The 12,334-nt window shown below is 52.3% G+C and overlaps 41 non-coding genes and 13 pseudogenes across 41 annotated transcripts; all 54 read right to left on the bottom strand.

Moving 5' to 3' along the window:
• Nucleotides 1-15: 15 nt before the first annotated feature.
• On the bottom strand, nt 16-134 carry LOC131115958 (5S ribosomal RNA). Its single transcript, XR_009123224.1, has one exon. It is a non-coding gene; the product is annotated as a 5S ribosomal RNA (ribosomal RNA).
• A 112-nt stretch (nt 135-246) lies between these two features.
• Nucleotides 247-365, bottom strand: LOC131117041 (5S ribosomal RNA). The gene has a single exon (XR_009124271.1). It is a non-coding gene; the product is annotated as a 5S ribosomal RNA (ribosomal RNA).
• A 112-nt stretch (nt 366-477) lies between these two features.
• Nucleotides 478-585, bottom strand: LOC131114114 (5S ribosomal RNA; annotated as a pseudogene).
• Nucleotides 586-697: 112 nt separating this feature from the next.
• On the bottom strand, nt 698-816 carry LOC131116115 (5S ribosomal RNA). The gene has a single exon (XR_009123376.1). It is a non-coding gene; the product is annotated as a 5S ribosomal RNA (ribosomal RNA).
• Nucleotides 817-928: 112 nt separating this feature from the next.
• On the bottom strand, nt 929-1,047 carry LOC131116620 (5S ribosomal RNA). The gene has a single exon (XR_009123862.1). It is a non-coding gene; the product is annotated as a 5S ribosomal RNA (ribosomal RNA).
• Nucleotides 1,048-1,158: 111 nt separating this feature from the next.
• LOC131114865 (5S ribosomal RNA) lies at nt 1,159-1,277 on the bottom strand. The gene has a single exon (XR_009122165.1). It is a non-coding gene; the product is annotated as a 5S ribosomal RNA (ribosomal RNA).
• Nucleotides 1,278-1,389: 112 nt separating this feature from the next.
• LOC131115363 (5S ribosomal RNA) lies at nt 1,390-1,508 on the bottom strand. Its single transcript, XR_009122644.1, has one exon. It is a non-coding gene; the product is annotated as a 5S ribosomal RNA (ribosomal RNA).
• Nucleotides 1,509-1,619: 111 nt separating this feature from the next.
• LOC131113669 (5S ribosomal RNA) lies at nt 1,620-1,728 on the bottom strand (annotated as a pseudogene).
• Nucleotides 1,729-1,840: 112 nt separating this feature from the next.
• LOC131114863 (5S ribosomal RNA) lies at nt 1,841-1,959 on the bottom strand. Its single transcript, XR_009122163.1, has one exon. It is a non-coding gene; the product is annotated as a 5S ribosomal RNA (ribosomal RNA).
• A 112-nt stretch (nt 1,960-2,071) lies between these two features.
• On the bottom strand, nt 2,072-2,189 carry LOC131119144 (5S ribosomal RNA). The gene has a single exon (XR_009126272.1). It is a non-coding gene; the product is annotated as a 5S ribosomal RNA (ribosomal RNA).
• Nucleotides 2,190-2,301: 112 nt separating this feature from the next.
• Nucleotides 2,302-2,410, bottom strand: LOC131113720 (5S ribosomal RNA; annotated as a pseudogene).
• Nucleotides 2,411-2,522: 112 nt separating this feature from the next.
• On the bottom strand, nt 2,523-2,641 carry LOC131114862 (5S ribosomal RNA). The gene has a single exon (XR_009122162.1). It is a non-coding gene; the product is annotated as a 5S ribosomal RNA (ribosomal RNA).
• Nucleotides 2,642-2,752: 111 nt separating this feature from the next.
• Nucleotides 2,753-2,871, bottom strand: LOC131117266 (5S ribosomal RNA). Its single transcript, XR_009124488.1, has one exon. It is a non-coding gene; the product is annotated as a 5S ribosomal RNA (ribosomal RNA).
• A 112-nt stretch (nt 2,872-2,983) lies between these two features.
• LOC131115957 (5S ribosomal RNA) lies at nt 2,984-3,102 on the bottom strand. The gene has a single exon (XR_009123223.1). It is a non-coding gene; the product is annotated as a 5S ribosomal RNA (ribosomal RNA).
• Nucleotides 3,103-3,214: 112 nt separating this feature from the next.
• Nucleotides 3,215-3,333, bottom strand: LOC131117040 (5S ribosomal RNA). Its single transcript, XR_009124270.1, has one exon. It is a non-coding gene; the product is annotated as a 5S ribosomal RNA (ribosomal RNA).
• A 112-nt stretch (nt 3,334-3,445) lies between these two features.
• LOC131114113 (5S ribosomal RNA) lies at nt 3,446-3,553 on the bottom strand (annotated as a pseudogene).
• Nucleotides 3,554-3,665: 112 nt separating this feature from the next.
• On the bottom strand, nt 3,666-3,774 carry LOC131112290 (5S ribosomal RNA; annotated as a pseudogene).
• Nucleotides 3,775-3,886: 112 nt separating this feature from the next.
• Nucleotides 3,887-4,005, bottom strand: LOC131118263 (5S ribosomal RNA). Its single transcript, XR_009125429.1, has one exon. It is a non-coding gene; the product is annotated as a 5S ribosomal RNA (ribosomal RNA).
• A 112-nt stretch (nt 4,006-4,117) lies between these two features.
• Nucleotides 4,118-4,236, bottom strand: LOC131113570 (5S ribosomal RNA). Its single transcript, XR_009121508.1, has one exon. It is a non-coding gene; the product is annotated as a 5S ribosomal RNA (ribosomal RNA).
• A 111-nt stretch (nt 4,237-4,347) lies between these two features.
• Nucleotides 4,348-4,466, bottom strand: LOC131118164 (5S ribosomal RNA). The gene has a single exon (XR_009125331.1). It is a non-coding gene; the product is annotated as a 5S ribosomal RNA (ribosomal RNA).
• Nucleotides 4,467-4,578: 112 nt separating this feature from the next.
• Nucleotides 4,579-4,697, bottom strand: LOC131116749 (5S ribosomal RNA). The gene has a single exon (XR_009123989.1). It is a non-coding gene; the product is annotated as a 5S ribosomal RNA (ribosomal RNA).
• A 112-nt stretch (nt 4,698-4,809) lies between these two features.
• Nucleotides 4,810-4,928, bottom strand: LOC131113558 (5S ribosomal RNA). Its single transcript, XR_009121506.1, has one exon. It is a non-coding gene; the product is annotated as a 5S ribosomal RNA (ribosomal RNA).
• Nucleotides 4,929-5,039: 111 nt separating this feature from the next.
• LOC131113668 (5S ribosomal RNA) lies at nt 5,040-5,148 on the bottom strand (annotated as a pseudogene).
• Nucleotides 5,149-5,260: 112 nt separating this feature from the next.
• On the bottom strand, nt 5,261-5,379 carry LOC131114861 (5S ribosomal RNA). Its single transcript, XR_009122161.1, has one exon. It is a non-coding gene; the product is annotated as a 5S ribosomal RNA (ribosomal RNA).
• Nucleotides 5,380-5,491: 112 nt separating this feature from the next.
• Nucleotides 5,492-5,609, bottom strand: LOC131119143 (5S ribosomal RNA). The gene has a single exon (XR_009126270.1). It is a non-coding gene; the product is annotated as a 5S ribosomal RNA (ribosomal RNA).
• A 112-nt stretch (nt 5,610-5,721) lies between these two features.
• LOC131112289 (5S ribosomal RNA) lies at nt 5,722-5,830 on the bottom strand (annotated as a pseudogene).
• Nucleotides 5,831-5,942: 112 nt separating this feature from the next.
• Nucleotides 5,943-6,061, bottom strand: LOC131117883 (5S ribosomal RNA). The gene has a single exon (XR_009125086.1). It is a non-coding gene; the product is annotated as a 5S ribosomal RNA (ribosomal RNA).
• A 112-nt stretch (nt 6,062-6,173) lies between these two features.
• LOC131113546 (5S ribosomal RNA) lies at nt 6,174-6,292 on the bottom strand. Its single transcript, XR_009121505.1, has one exon. It is a non-coding gene; the product is annotated as a 5S ribosomal RNA (ribosomal RNA).
• Nucleotides 6,293-6,403: 111 nt separating this feature from the next.
• On the bottom strand, nt 6,404-6,522 carry LOC131118163 (5S ribosomal RNA). The gene has a single exon (XR_009125330.1). It is a non-coding gene; the product is annotated as a 5S ribosomal RNA (ribosomal RNA).
• A 112-nt stretch (nt 6,523-6,634) lies between these two features.
• LOC131115844 (5S ribosomal RNA) lies at nt 6,635-6,753 on the bottom strand. The gene has a single exon (XR_009123113.1). It is a non-coding gene; the product is annotated as a 5S ribosomal RNA (ribosomal RNA).
• A 111-nt stretch (nt 6,754-6,864) lies between these two features.
• Nucleotides 6,865-6,983, bottom strand: LOC131115424 (5S ribosomal RNA). Its single transcript, XR_009122702.1, has one exon. It is a non-coding gene; the product is annotated as a 5S ribosomal RNA (ribosomal RNA).
• A 112-nt stretch (nt 6,984-7,095) lies between these two features.
• On the bottom strand, nt 7,096-7,214 carry LOC131113534 (5S ribosomal RNA). Its single transcript, XR_009121504.1, has one exon. It is a non-coding gene; the product is annotated as a 5S ribosomal RNA (ribosomal RNA).
• A 111-nt stretch (nt 7,215-7,325) lies between these two features.
• On the bottom strand, nt 7,326-7,434 carry LOC131112828 (5S ribosomal RNA; annotated as a pseudogene).
• A 112-nt stretch (nt 7,435-7,546) lies between these two features.
• LOC131114860 (5S ribosomal RNA) lies at nt 7,547-7,665 on the bottom strand. The gene has a single exon (XR_009122160.1). It is a non-coding gene; the product is annotated as a 5S ribosomal RNA (ribosomal RNA).
• Nucleotides 7,666-7,776: 111 nt separating this feature from the next.
• On the bottom strand, nt 7,777-7,895 carry LOC131117265 (5S ribosomal RNA). Its single transcript, XR_009124487.1, has one exon. It is a non-coding gene; the product is annotated as a 5S ribosomal RNA (ribosomal RNA).
• A 112-nt stretch (nt 7,896-8,007) lies between these two features.
• On the bottom strand, nt 8,008-8,126 carry LOC131114859 (5S ribosomal RNA). Its single transcript, XR_009122159.1, has one exon. It is a non-coding gene; the product is annotated as a 5S ribosomal RNA (ribosomal RNA).
• A 111-nt stretch (nt 8,127-8,237) lies between these two features.
• Nucleotides 8,238-8,356, bottom strand: LOC131115312 (5S ribosomal RNA). Its single transcript, XR_009122593.1, has one exon. It is a non-coding gene; the product is annotated as a 5S ribosomal RNA (ribosomal RNA).
• A 112-nt stretch (nt 8,357-8,468) lies between these two features.
• LOC131115956 (5S ribosomal RNA) lies at nt 8,469-8,587 on the bottom strand. Its single transcript, XR_009123222.1, has one exon. It is a non-coding gene; the product is annotated as a 5S ribosomal RNA (ribosomal RNA).
• A 112-nt stretch (nt 8,588-8,699) lies between these two features.
• On the bottom strand, nt 8,700-8,818 carry LOC131117038 (5S ribosomal RNA). The gene has a single exon (XR_009124269.1). It is a non-coding gene; the product is annotated as a 5S ribosomal RNA (ribosomal RNA).
• Nucleotides 8,819-8,930: 112 nt separating this feature from the next.
• On the bottom strand, nt 8,931-9,038 carry LOC131114112 (5S ribosomal RNA; annotated as a pseudogene).
• Nucleotides 9,039-9,150: 112 nt separating this feature from the next.
• On the bottom strand, nt 9,151-9,269 carry LOC131116114 (5S ribosomal RNA). Its single transcript, XR_009123375.1, has one exon. It is a non-coding gene; the product is annotated as a 5S ribosomal RNA (ribosomal RNA).
• A 112-nt stretch (nt 9,270-9,381) lies between these two features.
• Nucleotides 9,382-9,500, bottom strand: LOC131116619 (5S ribosomal RNA). The gene has a single exon (XR_009123861.1). It is a non-coding gene; the product is annotated as a 5S ribosomal RNA (ribosomal RNA).
• Nucleotides 9,501-9,611: 111 nt separating this feature from the next.
• Nucleotides 9,612-9,720, bottom strand: LOC131111953 (5S ribosomal RNA; annotated as a pseudogene).
• Nucleotides 9,721-9,832: 112 nt separating this feature from the next.
• Nucleotides 9,833-9,951, bottom strand: LOC131116748 (5S ribosomal RNA). Its single transcript, XR_009123988.1, has one exon. It is a non-coding gene; the product is annotated as a 5S ribosomal RNA (ribosomal RNA).
• Nucleotides 9,952-10,063: 112 nt separating this feature from the next.
• LOC131115362 (5S ribosomal RNA) lies at nt 10,064-10,182 on the bottom strand. Its single transcript, XR_009122643.1, has one exon. It is a non-coding gene; the product is annotated as a 5S ribosomal RNA (ribosomal RNA).
• Nucleotides 10,183-10,293: 111 nt separating this feature from the next.
• On the bottom strand, nt 10,294-10,402 carry LOC131113667 (5S ribosomal RNA; annotated as a pseudogene).
• A 112-nt stretch (nt 10,403-10,514) lies between these two features.
• On the bottom strand, nt 10,515-10,633 carry LOC131114857 (5S ribosomal RNA). Its single transcript, XR_009122157.1, has one exon. It is a non-coding gene; the product is annotated as a 5S ribosomal RNA (ribosomal RNA).
• A 112-nt stretch (nt 10,634-10,745) lies between these two features.
• LOC131119142 (5S ribosomal RNA) lies at nt 10,746-10,863 on the bottom strand. Its single transcript, XR_009126269.1, has one exon. It is a non-coding gene; the product is annotated as a 5S ribosomal RNA (ribosomal RNA).
• Nucleotides 10,864-10,975: 112 nt separating this feature from the next.
• LOC131113719 (5S ribosomal RNA) lies at nt 10,976-11,084 on the bottom strand (annotated as a pseudogene).
• A 112-nt stretch (nt 11,085-11,196) lies between these two features.
• Nucleotides 11,197-11,315, bottom strand: LOC131114856 (5S ribosomal RNA). Its single transcript, XR_009122156.1, has one exon. It is a non-coding gene; the product is annotated as a 5S ribosomal RNA (ribosomal RNA).
• Nucleotides 11,316-11,426: 111 nt separating this feature from the next.
• Nucleotides 11,427-11,545, bottom strand: LOC131117264 (5S ribosomal RNA). The gene has a single exon (XR_009124486.1). It is a non-coding gene; the product is annotated as a 5S ribosomal RNA (ribosomal RNA).
• Nucleotides 11,546-11,657: 112 nt separating this feature from the next.
• LOC131115955 (5S ribosomal RNA) lies at nt 11,658-11,776 on the bottom strand. The gene has a single exon (XR_009123221.1). It is a non-coding gene; the product is annotated as a 5S ribosomal RNA (ribosomal RNA).
• Nucleotides 11,777-11,888: 112 nt separating this feature from the next.
• On the bottom strand, nt 11,889-12,007 carry LOC131117037 (5S ribosomal RNA). The gene has a single exon (XR_009124268.1). It is a non-coding gene; the product is annotated as a 5S ribosomal RNA (ribosomal RNA).
• A 112-nt stretch (nt 12,008-12,119) lies between these two features.
• Nucleotides 12,120-12,227, bottom strand: LOC131114111 (5S ribosomal RNA; annotated as a pseudogene).
• Nucleotides 12,228-12,334: the final 107 nt, after the last annotated feature.

The raw sequence follows: 12,334 nt of genomic DNA, 5'->3' as shown, positions 1-12,334 counted from the left end.
GCAGAAACCATAAAAAGCTTACAGCACCTGGTATTCCCAGGCGGTCTCCCATCCAAGTACTAACCAGGCCCGCCCCTGCTTAGCTTCCGAGATCGGACGAGACCGGGCGTTTTCAGGGTAGTATGGCCGTAAGCTGCCAGGGCAACTGAAAAGATCCTATTTGAAGGCGACGCAGGCCAAACTAGACTCCAGCAAAAAGTGTCAAACAGCGCCCTCTGCTGTTAGGCAAGAGCAGAAACCATAAAAAGCTTACAGCACCTGGTATTCCCAGGCGGTCTCCCATTCAAGTACTAACCAGGCCCGCCCGTGCTTAGCTTCCGAGATCGGACGAGATCGGGCGTTTTCAAGGTAGTATGGCCGTAAGCTGCCAGGTCAACTGAAAAAATCCTATTTGAAGGTGACGCAGGCCAAACTAGACTCCAGCAAAACATGTCAAACAGCGCCCTCTGCTGTCAGGCAAGAGCAGAAACCATAAAAAGCTTACAGCACCTGGTATTCCCAGGCGGTCTCCCATCCAAGTATAACCAGGCCCGCCCCTGCTTAGCTTCCGAGATCGGGCGTTTTCAGGGTAGTATGGCCAAAAGCTGCCAAGGCAACTGAAAAGATCCTATTTGAAGGCGACGCAGGACAAACTAGACTCCAGCAAAAAGTGTCAAACAGCGCCCTCTGCTGTCAGGCAAGAGCAGAAACCATAAAAAGCGTACAGCACCTGGTATTCCCAGGTGGTCTCCCATCCAAGTACTAACCAGGCCCGCCCCTGCTTAGCTTCCGAGATCGGACGAGATCGGGCGTTTTCAGGGTAGTATGGCCGTAAGCTGCCAGGGCAAATGAAAAGATCCTATTTGAAGGCGACGCAGGCCAAACTAGACTCCAGCAAAAAGTGTCAAACAGCGCCCTCTGCTGTCAGGCAAGAGCAGAAACCATAAAAGGCTTACAGCACCTGGTATTGCCAGGCGGTCTCCCATCCAAGTACTAACCAGGCCCACCCCTGCTTAGCTTCCGAGATCGGACGAGATCGGGCGTTTTCAGGGTAGTATGGCCGTAAGCTGCCAGGACAACTGAAAAGATCTTATTTGAAGGCGACGCAGGCCAAACTAGATCCAGCAAAAAGTGTCAAACAGCGCCCTCTGCTGTCAGGCTAGAGCAGAAACCATAAAGAGCTTACAGCACCTGGTATTCCCAGGCGGTCTCCCATCCAAGTACTAACCAGGCCCGCCCCTGCTTAGCTTCCGAGATCGGACGAGATCGGGCGTTTTCAGGGTAGTATGGCCGTAAGCTGCCACATCAACTGAAAAGATCCTATTTGAAGGCGACGCAGGCCAAACTAGACTCCAGCAAAAGGTGTCAAACAGCGCCCTCTGCTGTCAGGCAAGAGCAGAAACCATAAAAAGCTTACAGCACCTGGTATTCCCAGGCGGTCTCCCATCCAAGTACTAACCAGGCCCGCCCCTGCTTAGCTTCCGAGATCGGACGAGATCAGGCGTTTTCAGGGTGGTATGGCCGTAAACTGCCAGGACAACTGAAAAGATCTTATTTGAAGGCGACGCAGGCCAAACTAGATCCAGCAAAAAGTGTCAAACAGCGCCCTCTGCTGTCAGGCTAGAGCAAAAACCATAAAAAGCTTACAGCACCTGGTATTCCCAGGCGGTCTCCCATCCAAGTACTAACCAGGCCCTCCCCTGCTTAGCTTCCGAGATCAGGCGTTTTCAGGGTAGTATGGCCAAAAGCTGCCAAGGCAACTGAAAAGATCCTATTTGAAGGCGACGCAGGACAAACTAGACTCCAGCAAAACATGTCAAACAGCGCCCTCTGCTGTCAGGCTAGAGCAGAAACCATAAAAAGCTTACAGCACCTGGTATTCCCAGGCGGTCTCCCATCCAAGTACTAACCAGGCCCGCCCCTGCTTAGCTTCCGAGATCGGACGAGATCGGGCGTTTTCAGGGTAGTATGGCCGTAAGCTGCCAGGTCAACTGAAAAGATCCTATTTGAAGGTGACGCAGGCCAAACTAGACTACAGCAAAAAGTGTCAAACAGCGCCCTCTGCTGTCAGGCAAGAGCAGAAACCATAAAAAGCTTACAGCACCTGGTATTCACAGGCGGTCTCCCATCCAAGTACTAACCAGGCCCGGCCCTGCTTAGCTTCCGAGATCGTACGAGATCGGGCGTTTTCAGGGTAGTATGGCCTAAGCTGCCAGGTCAACTGAAAAGATCCTATTTGAAAGTGACGCAGGCCAAACTAGACTACAGCAAAAAGTGTCAAACAGCGCCCTCTGCTGTCAGGCAAGAGCAGAAACCATAAAAAGCTTACAGCACCTGGTATTCACAGGCGGTCTCCCATCCAAGTACTAACCAGGCCCTCCCCTGCTTAGCTTCCGAGATCAGGCGTTTTCAGGGTAGTGTGGCCGTAAGCTGCCAGGGCAACTGTAAAGATCCTATTTGAAGGCGACGCAGGCCAAACTAGACTCCAGCAAAAAGTGTCAAACAGCGCCCTCTGCTGTCAGGCAAGAGCAGAAACCATAAAAAGCTTACAGCACCTGGTATTCCCAGGCGGTCTCCCATCCAAGTACTAACCAGGCCCGCCCCTGCTTAGCTTCCGAGATCGGACGAGATCGGGCGTTTTCAGGGTAGTATGGCCGTAAGCTGCCACATCAACTGAAAAGATCCTATTTGAAGGCGACGCAGGCCAAACTAGAGCCAGCAAAAAGTGTCAAATAGCGCCCTCTGCTGTCAGGCAAGAGCAGAAACCATAAAAAGCTTACAGCACCTGGTATTCCCAGGCGGTCTCCCATCCAAGTACTAACCAGGCCCGCCCCTGCTTAGCTTCTGAGATCGGAAGAGATCGGGCGTTTTCAGGGTAGTATGGCCGTAAGCTGCCAGGTCAACTGAAAAGATCCTATTTGAAGGCGACGCAGGCCAAACTAGACTCCAGCAAAAAGTGTCAAACAGCGCCCTCTGCTGTCAGGCAAGAGCAGAAACCATAAAAAGCTTACAGCACCTGGTATTCCCAGGCGGTCTCCCATCCAAGTACTAACCAGGCCCGCCCCTGCTTAGCTTCCGAGATCGGACGAGACCGGGCGTTTTCAGGGTAGTATGGCCGTAAGCTGCCAGGGCAACTGAAAAGATCCTATTTGAAGGCGACGCAGGCCAAACTAGACTCCAGCAAAAAGTGTCAAACAGCGCCCTCTGCTGTTAGGCAAGAGCAGAAACCATAAAAAGCTTACAGCACCTGGTATTCCCAGGCGGTCTCCCATTCAAGTACTAACCAGGCCCGCCCGTGCTTAGCTTCCGAGATCGGACGAGATCGGGCGTTTTCAAGGTAGTATGGCCGTAAGCTGCCAGGTCAACTGAAAAAATCCTATTTGAAGGTGACGCAGGCCAAACTAGACTCCAGCAAAACATGTCAAACAGCGCCCTCTGCTGTCAGGCAAGAGCAGAAACCATAAAAAGCTTACAGCACCTGGTATTCCCAGGCGGTCTCCCATCCAAGTATAACCAGGCCCGCCCCTGCTTAGCTTCCGAGATCGGGCGTTTTCAGGGTAGTATGGCCAAAAGCTGCCAAGGCAACTGAAAAGATCCTATTTGAAAGTGACGCAGGCCAAACTAGACTACAGCAAAAAGTGTCAAACAGCGCCCTCTGCTGTCAGGCAAGAGCAGAAACCATAAAAAGCTTACAGCACCTGGTATTCACAGGCGGTCTCCCATCCAAGTACTAACCAGGCCCGCCCCTGCTTAGCTTCCGAGATCGGGCGTTTTCAGGGTAGTATGGCCGTAAGCTGCCAGGACAACTGAAAAGATCCTATTTGAAGAAGACGCAGGCCAAACTAGACTCCAGCAAAAAGTGTCAAACAGCGCCCTCTGCTGTCAGGCAAGAGCAGAAACCATAAAAAGCTTACAGCACCTGGTAATCCCAGGCGGTCTCCCATCCAAGTACTAACCAGGACCGCCCCTGCTTAGCTTCCGAGATCGGACGAGATCGGGCGTTTTCAGGGTAGTATGGCCGTAAGCTGCAAGGGCGACTGAAAAGATCCTATTTGAAGGCGACGCAGGCCAAACTAGACTCCAGCAAAAAGTGTCAAACAGCGCCCTCTGCTGTCAGGCAAGAGCAGAAACCATAAAAAGCTTACAGCACCTGGTATTCCCAGGCGGTCTCCCATCCAAGTACTAACCAGGCCCGCCCCTGCTTAGCTTCCGAGATCGGACGAGATCAGGCGTTTTCAGGGTGGTATGGCCGTAAGCTGCCAGGACAACTGAAAAGATCTTATTTGAAGGCGACGCAGGCCAAACTAGATCCAGCAAAAAGTGTCAAACAGCGCCCTCTGCTGTCAGGCTAGAGCAGAAACCATAAAAAGCTTACAGCACCGGGTATTCCCAGGCGGTCTCCCATCCAAGTACTAACCAGGCCCGCCCCTGCTTAGCTTCCGAGATCGGACGAGATCGGGCCTTTTCAGGGTAATATGGCCGTAAGCTGCCACATTAACTGAAAAGATCCTATTTGAAGGCGACGCAGGCCAAACTAGACTCCAGCAAAAAGTGTCAAACAGCGCCCTCTGCTGTCAGGCAAGAGCAGAAACCATGAAAAGCTTACAGCACCTGGTATTCCCAGGCGGTCTCCCATCCAAGTACTAACCAGGCTCGCCCCTGCTTAGCTTCCGAGATCGGACGAGATCGGGCGTTTTCAGGGTAGTATGGCCGTAAGCTGCCACATCAACTGAAAAGATCCTATTTGAAGGCGACGCAGGCCAAACTAGACTCCAGCAAAAGGTGTCAAACAGCGCCCTCTGCTGTCAGGCAAGAGCAGAAACCATAAAAAGCTTACAGCACCTGGTATTCCCAGGCGGTCTCCCATCCAAGTACTAACCAGGCCCGCCCCTGCTTAGCTTCCGAGATCGGACGAGATCAGGCGTTTTCAGGGTGGTATGGCCGTAAGCTGCCAGGACAACTGAAAAGATCTTATTTGAAGGCGACGCAGGCCAAACTAGATCCAGCAAAAAGTGTCAAACAGCGCCCTCTGCTGTCAGGCTAGAGCAAAAACCATAAAAAGCTTACAGCACCTGGTATTCCCAGGCGGTCTCCCATCCAAGTACTAACCAGGCCCTCCCCTGCTTAGCTTCCGAGATCAGGCGTTTTCAGGGTAGTATGGCCAAAAGCTGCCAAGGCAACTGAAAAGATCCTATTTGAAGGCGACGCAGGACAAACTAGACTCCAGCAAAACATGTCAAACAGCGCCCTCTGCTGTCAGGCTAGAGCAGAAACCATAAAAAGCTTACAGCACCTGGTATTCCCAGGCGGTCTCCCATCCAAGTACTAACCAGGCCCGCCCCTGCTTAGCTTCCGAGATCGGACGAGATCGGGCGTTTTCAGGGTAGTATGGCCGTAAGCTGCCAGGTCAACTGAAAAGATCCTATTTGAAGGTGACGCAGGCCAAACTAGACTACAGCAAAAAGTGTCAAACAGCGCCCTCTGCTGTCAGGCAAGAGCAGAAACCATAAAAAGCTTACAGCACCTGGTATTCACAGGCGGTCTCCCATCCAAGTACTAACCAGGCCCGGCCCTGCTTAGCTTCCGAGATCGTACGAGATCGGGCGTTTTCAGGGTAGTATGGCCTAAGCTGCCAGGTCAACTGAAAAGATCCTATTTGAAAGTGACGCAGGCCAAACTAGACTACAGCAAAAAGTGTCAAACAGCGCCCTCTGCTGTCAGGCAAGAGCAGAAACCATAAAAAGCTTACAGCACCTGGTATTCACAGGCGGTCTCCCATCCAAGTACTAACCAGGCCCGCCCCTGCTTAGCTTCCGAGATCGGGCGTTTTCAGGGTAGTATGGCCGTAAGCTGCCAGGACAACTGAAAAGATCCTATTTGAAGAAGACGCAGGCCAAACTAGACTCCAGCAAAAAGTGTCAAACAGCGCCCTCTGCTGTCAGGCAAGAGCAGAAACCATAAAAAGCTTACAGCACCTGGTAATCCCAGGCGGTCTCCCATCCAAGTACTAACCAGGACCACCCCTGCTTAGCTTCCGAGATCGGACGAGATCGGGCGTTTTCAGGGTAGTATGGCCGTAAGCTGCAAGGGCGACTGAAAAGATCCTATTTGAAGGCGACGCAGGCCAAACTAGACTCCAGCAAAAAGTGTCAAACAGCGCCCTCTGCTGTCAGGCAAGAGCAGAAACCATAAAAAGCTTACAGCACCTGGTATTCCCAGGCGGTCTCCCATCCAAGTACTAACCAGGCCCGCCCCTGCTTAGCTTCCGAGATCGGACGAGATCAGGCGTTTTCAGGGTGGTATGGCCGTAAGCTGCCAGGACAACTGAAAAGATCTTATTTGAAGGCGACGCAGGCCAAACTAGATCCAGCAAAAAGTGTCAAACAGCGCCCTCTGCTGTCAGGCTAGAGCAGAAACCATAAAAAGCTTACAGCACCGGGTATTCCCAGGCGGTCTCCCATCCAAGTACTAACCAGGCCCGCCCCTGCTTAGCTTCCGAGATCGGACGAGATCGGGCCTTTTCAGGGTAATATGGCCGTAAGCTGCCACATCAACTGAAAAGATCCTATTTGAAGGCGACGCAGGCCAAACTAGACTCCAGCAAAAAGTGTCAAACAGCGCCCTCTGCTGTCAGGCAAGAGCAGAAACCAAAAAAAGCTTACAGCACCTGGTATTCCCAGGCGGTCTCCCATCCAAGTACTAACCAGGCCCGCCCCTGCTTAGCTTCCGAGATCGGACGAGATCAGGCGTTTTCAGGGTGGTGTGGCCGTAAGCTGCCAGGACAACTGAAAAGATCTTATTTGAAGGCGACGCAGGCCAAACTAGATCCAGCAAAAAGTGTCAAACAGCGCCCTCTGCTGTCAGGCTAGAGCAGAAACCATAAAAAGCTTACAGCACCTGGTATTCCCAGGCGGTCTCCCATCCAAGTACTAACCAGGCCCGCCCCTGCTTAGCTTCCGAGATCGGACGAGATCGGGCGTTTTCAGGGTAGTATGGCCATAAGCTGCCAGGTCAACTGAAAAGATCCTATTTGAAGAAGACGCAGGCCAAACTAGACTCCAGCAAAAAGTGTCGAACAGCGCCCTCTGCTGTCAGGCAAGAGCAGAAACCATAAAAAGCTTACAGCACCTGGTATTCCCAGGCGGTCTCCCATCCAAGTACTAACCAGGCCCGCCCCTGCTTAGCTTCCGAGATCGGACGAGATCAGGCGTTTTCAGGGTGGTATGGCCGTAAGCTGCCAGGACAACTGAAAAGATCTTATTTGAAGGCGACGCAGGCCAAACTAGATCCAGCAAAAAGTGTCAAACAGCGCCCTCTGCTGTCAGGCTAGAGCAGAAACCATAAAAAGCTTACAGCACCTGGTATTCCCAGGCGGTCTCCCATCCAAGTACTAACCAGGCCCTCCCCTGCTTAGCTTCCGAGATCAGGCGTTTTCAGGGTAGTGTGGCCGTAAGCTGCCAGGGCAACTGTAAAGATCCTATTTGAAGGCGACGCAGGCCAAACTAGACTCCAGCAAAAAGTGTCAAACAGCGCCCTCTGCTGTCAGGCAAGAGCAGAAACCATAAAAAGCTTACAGCACCTGGTATTCCCAGGCGGTCTCCCATCCAAGTACTAACCAGGCCCGCCCCTGCTTAGCTTCCGAGATCGGACGAGATCGGGCGTTTTCAGGGTAGTATGGCCGTAAGCTGCCACATCAACTGAAAAGATCCTATTTGAAGGCGACGCAGGCCAAACTAGAGCCAGCAAAAAGTGTCAAATAGCGCCCTCTGCTGTCAGGCAAGAGCAGAAACCATAAAAAGCTTACAGCACCTGGTATTCCCAGGCGGTCTCCCATCCAAGTACTAACCAGGCCCGCCCCTGCTTAGCTTCTGAGATCGGAAGAGATCGGGCGTTTTCAGGGTAGTATGGCCGTAAGCTGCCAGGTCAACTGAAAAGATCCTATTTGAAGGCGACGCAGGCCAAACTAGACTCCAGCAAAAAGTGTCAAACAGCGCCCTCTGCTGTCAGGCAAGAGCAGAAACCATAAAAAGCTTACAGCACCTGGTATTCCCAGGCGGTCTCCCATCCAAGTACTAACCAGGCCCGCCCCTGCTTAGCTTCCGAGATCGGACGAGATCGGGCGTTTTCAGGGTAGTATGGCCGTAAGCTGCCAGGACAACTGAAAAGATCTTATTTGAAGGCGACGCAGGCCAAACTAGATCCAGCAAAAAGTGTCAAACAGCGCCCTCTGCTGTCAGGCTAGAGCAGAAACCATAAAAAGCTTACAGCACCTGGTATTCCCAGGCGGTCTCCCATCCAAGTACTAACCAGGCCCACCCCTGCTTAGCTTCCGAGATCGGACGAGATCGGGCGTTTTCAGGGTAGTATGGCCATAAGCTGCCAGGTCAACTGAAAAGATCCTATTTGAAGAAGACGCAGGCCAAACTAGACTCCAGCAAAAAGTGTCAAACAGCGCCCTCTGCTGTCAGGCAAGAGCAGAAACCATAAAAAGCTTACAGCACCTGGTATTCCCAGGCGGTCTCCCATCCAAGTACTAACCAGGCCCGCCCCTGCTTAGCTTCCGAGATCGGACGAGACCGGGCGTTTTCAGGGTAGTATGGCCGTAAGCTGCCAGGGCAACTGAAAAGATCCTATTTGAAGGCGACGCAGGCCAAACTAGACTCCAGCAAAAAGTGTCAAACAGCGCCCTCTGCTGTTAGGCAAGAGCAGAAACCATAAAAAGCTTACAGCACCTGGTATTCCCAGGCGGTCTCCCATTCAAGTACTAACCAGGCCCGCCCGTGCTTAGCTTCCGAGATCGGACGAGATCGGGCGTTTTCAAGGTAGTATGGCCGTAAGCTGCCAGGTCAACTGAAAAAATCCTATTTGAAGGTGACGCAGGCCAAACTAGACTCCAGCAAAACATGTCAAACAGCGCCCTCTGCTGTCAGGCAAGAGCAGAAACCATAAAAAGCTTACAGCACCTGGTATTCCCAGGCGGTCTCCCATCCAAGTATAACCAGGCCCGCCCCTGCTTAGCTTCCGAGATCGGGCGTTTTCAGGGTAGTATGGCCAAAAGCTGCCAAGGCAACTGAAAAGATCCTATTTGAAGGCGACGCAGGACAAACTAGACTCCAGCAAAAAGTGTCAAACAGCGCCCTCTGCTGTCAGGCAAGAGCAGAAACCATAAAAAGCGTACAGCACCTGGTATTCCCAGGTGGTCTCCCATCCAAGTACTAACCAGGCCCGCCCCTGCTTAGCTTCCGAGATCGGACGAGATCGGGCGTTTTCAGGGTAGTATGGCCGTAAGCTGCCAGGGCAAATGAAAAGATCCTATTTGAAGGCGACGCAGGCCAAACTAGACTCCAGCAAAAAGTGTCAAACAGCGCCCTCTGCTGTCAGGCAAGAGCAGAAACCATAAAAGGCTTACAGCACCTGGTATTGCCAGGCGGTCTCCCATCCAAGTACTAACCAGGCCCACCCCTGCTTAGCTTCCGAGATCGGACGAGATCGGGCGTTTTCAGGGTAGTATGGCCGTAAGCTGCCAGGACAACTGAAAAGATCTTATTTGAAGGCGACGCAGGCCAAACTAGATCCAGCAAAAAGTGTCAAACAGCGCCCTCTGCTGTCAGGCTAGAGCAGAAACCATAAAGAGCTTACAGCACCTGGTATTCCCAGGCGGTCTCCCATCCAAGTACTAACCAGGCCCGCCCCTGCTTAGCTTCCGAGATCGGGCGTTTTCAGGGTAGTATGGCCGTAAGCGGCCAGGTCAACTGAAAATATCCTATTTGAAGGTGATGCAGGCCAAACTAGACTCCAGCAAAACATGTCAAACAGCGCCCTCTGCTGTCAGGCAAGAGCAGAAACCATGAAAAGCTTACAGCACCTGGTATTCCCAGGCGGTCTCCCATCCAAGTACTAACCAGGCTCGCCCCTGCTTAGCTTCCGAGATCGGACGAGATCGGGCGTTTTCAGGGTAGTATGGCCGTAAGCTGCCACATCAACTGAAAAGATCCTATTTGAAGGCGACGCAGGCCAAACTAGACTCCAGCAAAAGGTGTCAAACAGCGCCCTCTGCTGTCAGGCAAGAGCAGAAACCATAAAAAGCTTACAGCACCTGGTATTCCCAGGCGGTCTCCCATCCAAGTACTAACCAGGCCCGCCCCTGCTTAGCTTCCGAGATCGGACGAGATCAGGCGTTTTCAGGGTGGTATGGCCGTAAACTGCCAGGACAACTGAAAAGATCTTATTTGAAGGCGACGCAGGCCAAACTAGATCCAGCAAAAAGTGTCAAACAGCGCCCTCTGCTGTCAGGCTAGAGCAAAAACCATAAAAAGCTTACAGCACCTGGTATTCCCAGGCGGTCTCCCATCCAAGTACTAACCAGGCCCTCCCCTGCTTAGCTTCCGAGATCAGGCGTTTTCAGGGTAGTATGGCCAAAAGCTGCCAAGGCAACTGAAAAGATCCTATTTGAAGGCGACGCAGGACAAACTAGACTCCAGCAAAACATGTCAAACAGCGCCCTCTGCTGTCAGGCTAGAGCAGAAACCATAAAAAGCTTACAGCACCTGGTATTCCCAGGCGGTCTCCCATCCAAGTACTAACCAGGCCCGCCCCTGCTTAGCTTCCGAGATCGGACGAGATCGGGCGTTTTCAGGGTAGTATGGCCGTAAGCTGCCAGGTCAACTGAAAAGATCCTATTTGAAGGTGACGCAGGCCAAACTAGACTACAGCAAAAAGTGTCAAACAGCGCCCTCTGCTGTCAGGCAAGAGCAGAAACCATAAAAAGCTTACAGCACCTGGTATTCACAGGCGGTCTCCCATCCAAGTACTAACCAGGCCCGGCCCTGCTTAGCTTCCGAGATCGTACGAGATCGGGCGTTTTCAGGGTAGTATGGCCTAAGCTGCCAGGTCAACTGAAAAGATCCTATTTGAAAGTGACGCAGGCCAAACTAGACTACAGCAAAAAGTGTCAAACAGCGCCCTCTGCTGTCAGGCAAGAGCAGAAACCATAAAAAGCTTACAGCACCTGGTATTCACAGGCGGTCTCCCATCCAAGTACTAACCAGGCCCTCCCCTGCTTAGCTTCCGAGATCAGGCGTTTTCAGGGTAGTGTGGCCGTAAGCTGCCAGGGCAACTGTAAAGATCCTATTTGAAGGCGACGCAGGCCAAACTAGACTCCAGCAAAAAGTGTCAAACAGCGCCCTCTGCTGTCAGGCAAGAGCAGAAACCATAAAAAGCTTACAGCACCTGGTATTCCCAGGCGGTCTCCCATCCAAGTACTAACCAGGCCCGCCCCTGCTTAGCTTCCGAGATCGGACGAGATCGGGCGTTTTCAGGGTAGTATGGCCGTAAGCTGCCACATCAACTGAAAAGATCCTATTTGAAGGCGACGCAGGCCAAACTAGAGCCAGCAAAAAGTGTCAAATAGCGCCCTCTGCTGTCAGGCAAGAGCAGAAACCATAAAAAGCTTACAGCACCTGGTATTCCCAGGCGGTCTCCCATCCAAGTACTAACCAGGCCCGCCCCTGCTTAGCTTCTGAGATCGGAAGAGATCGGGCGTTTTCAGGGTAGTATGGCCGTAAGCTGCCAGGTCAACTGAAAAGATCCTATTTGAAGGCGACGCAGGCCAAACTAGACTCCAGCAAAAAGTGTCAAACAGCGCCCTCTGCTGTCAGGCAAGAGCAGAAACCATAAAAAGCTTACAGCACCTGGTATTCCCAGGCGGTCTCCCATCCAAGTACTAACCAGGCCCGCCCCTGCTTAGCTTCCGAGATCGGACGAGACCGGGCGTTTTCAGGGTAGTATGGCCGTAAGCTGCCAGGGCAACTGAAAAGATCCTATTTGAAGGCGACGCAGGCCAAACTAGACTCCAGCAAAAAGTGTCAAACAGCGCCCTCTGCTGTTAGGCAAGAGCAGAAACCATAAAAAGCTTACAGCACCTGGTATTCCCAGGCGGTCTCCCATTCAAGTACTAACCAGGCCCGCCCGTGCTTAGCTTCCGAGATCGGACGAGATCGGGCGTTTTCAAGGTAGTATGGCCGTAAGCTGCCAGGTCAACTGAAAAAATCCTATTTGAAGGTGACGCAGGCCAAACTAGACTCCAGCAAAACATGTCAAACAGCGCCCTCTGCTGTCAGGCAAGAGCAGAAACCATAAAAAGCTTACAGCACCTGGTATTCCCAGGCGGTCTCCCATCCAAGTATAACCAGGCCCGCCCCTGCTTAGCTTCCGAGATCGGGCGTTTTCAGGGTAGTATGGCCAAAAGCTGCCAAGGCAACTGAAAAGATCCTATTTGAAGGCGACGCAGGACAAACTAGACTCCAGCAAAAAGTGTCAAACAGCGCCCTCTGCTGTCAGGCAAGAGCAGAAACCA

This window comes from Doryrhamphus excisus, unplaced genomic scaffold, assembly GCF_030265055.1.
Source record: "Doryrhamphus excisus isolate RoL2022-K1 unplaced genomic scaffold, RoL_Dexc_1.0 HiC_scaffold_25, whole genome shotgun sequence".
Lineage (NCBI taxonomy): Eukaryota > Metazoa > Chordata > Actinopteri > Syngnathiformes > Syngnathidae > Doryrhamphus > Doryrhamphus excisus.
Note: the sequence above shows the minus strand (reverse complement) of the source record. Positions and strands in the feature narration are given on the sequence as shown.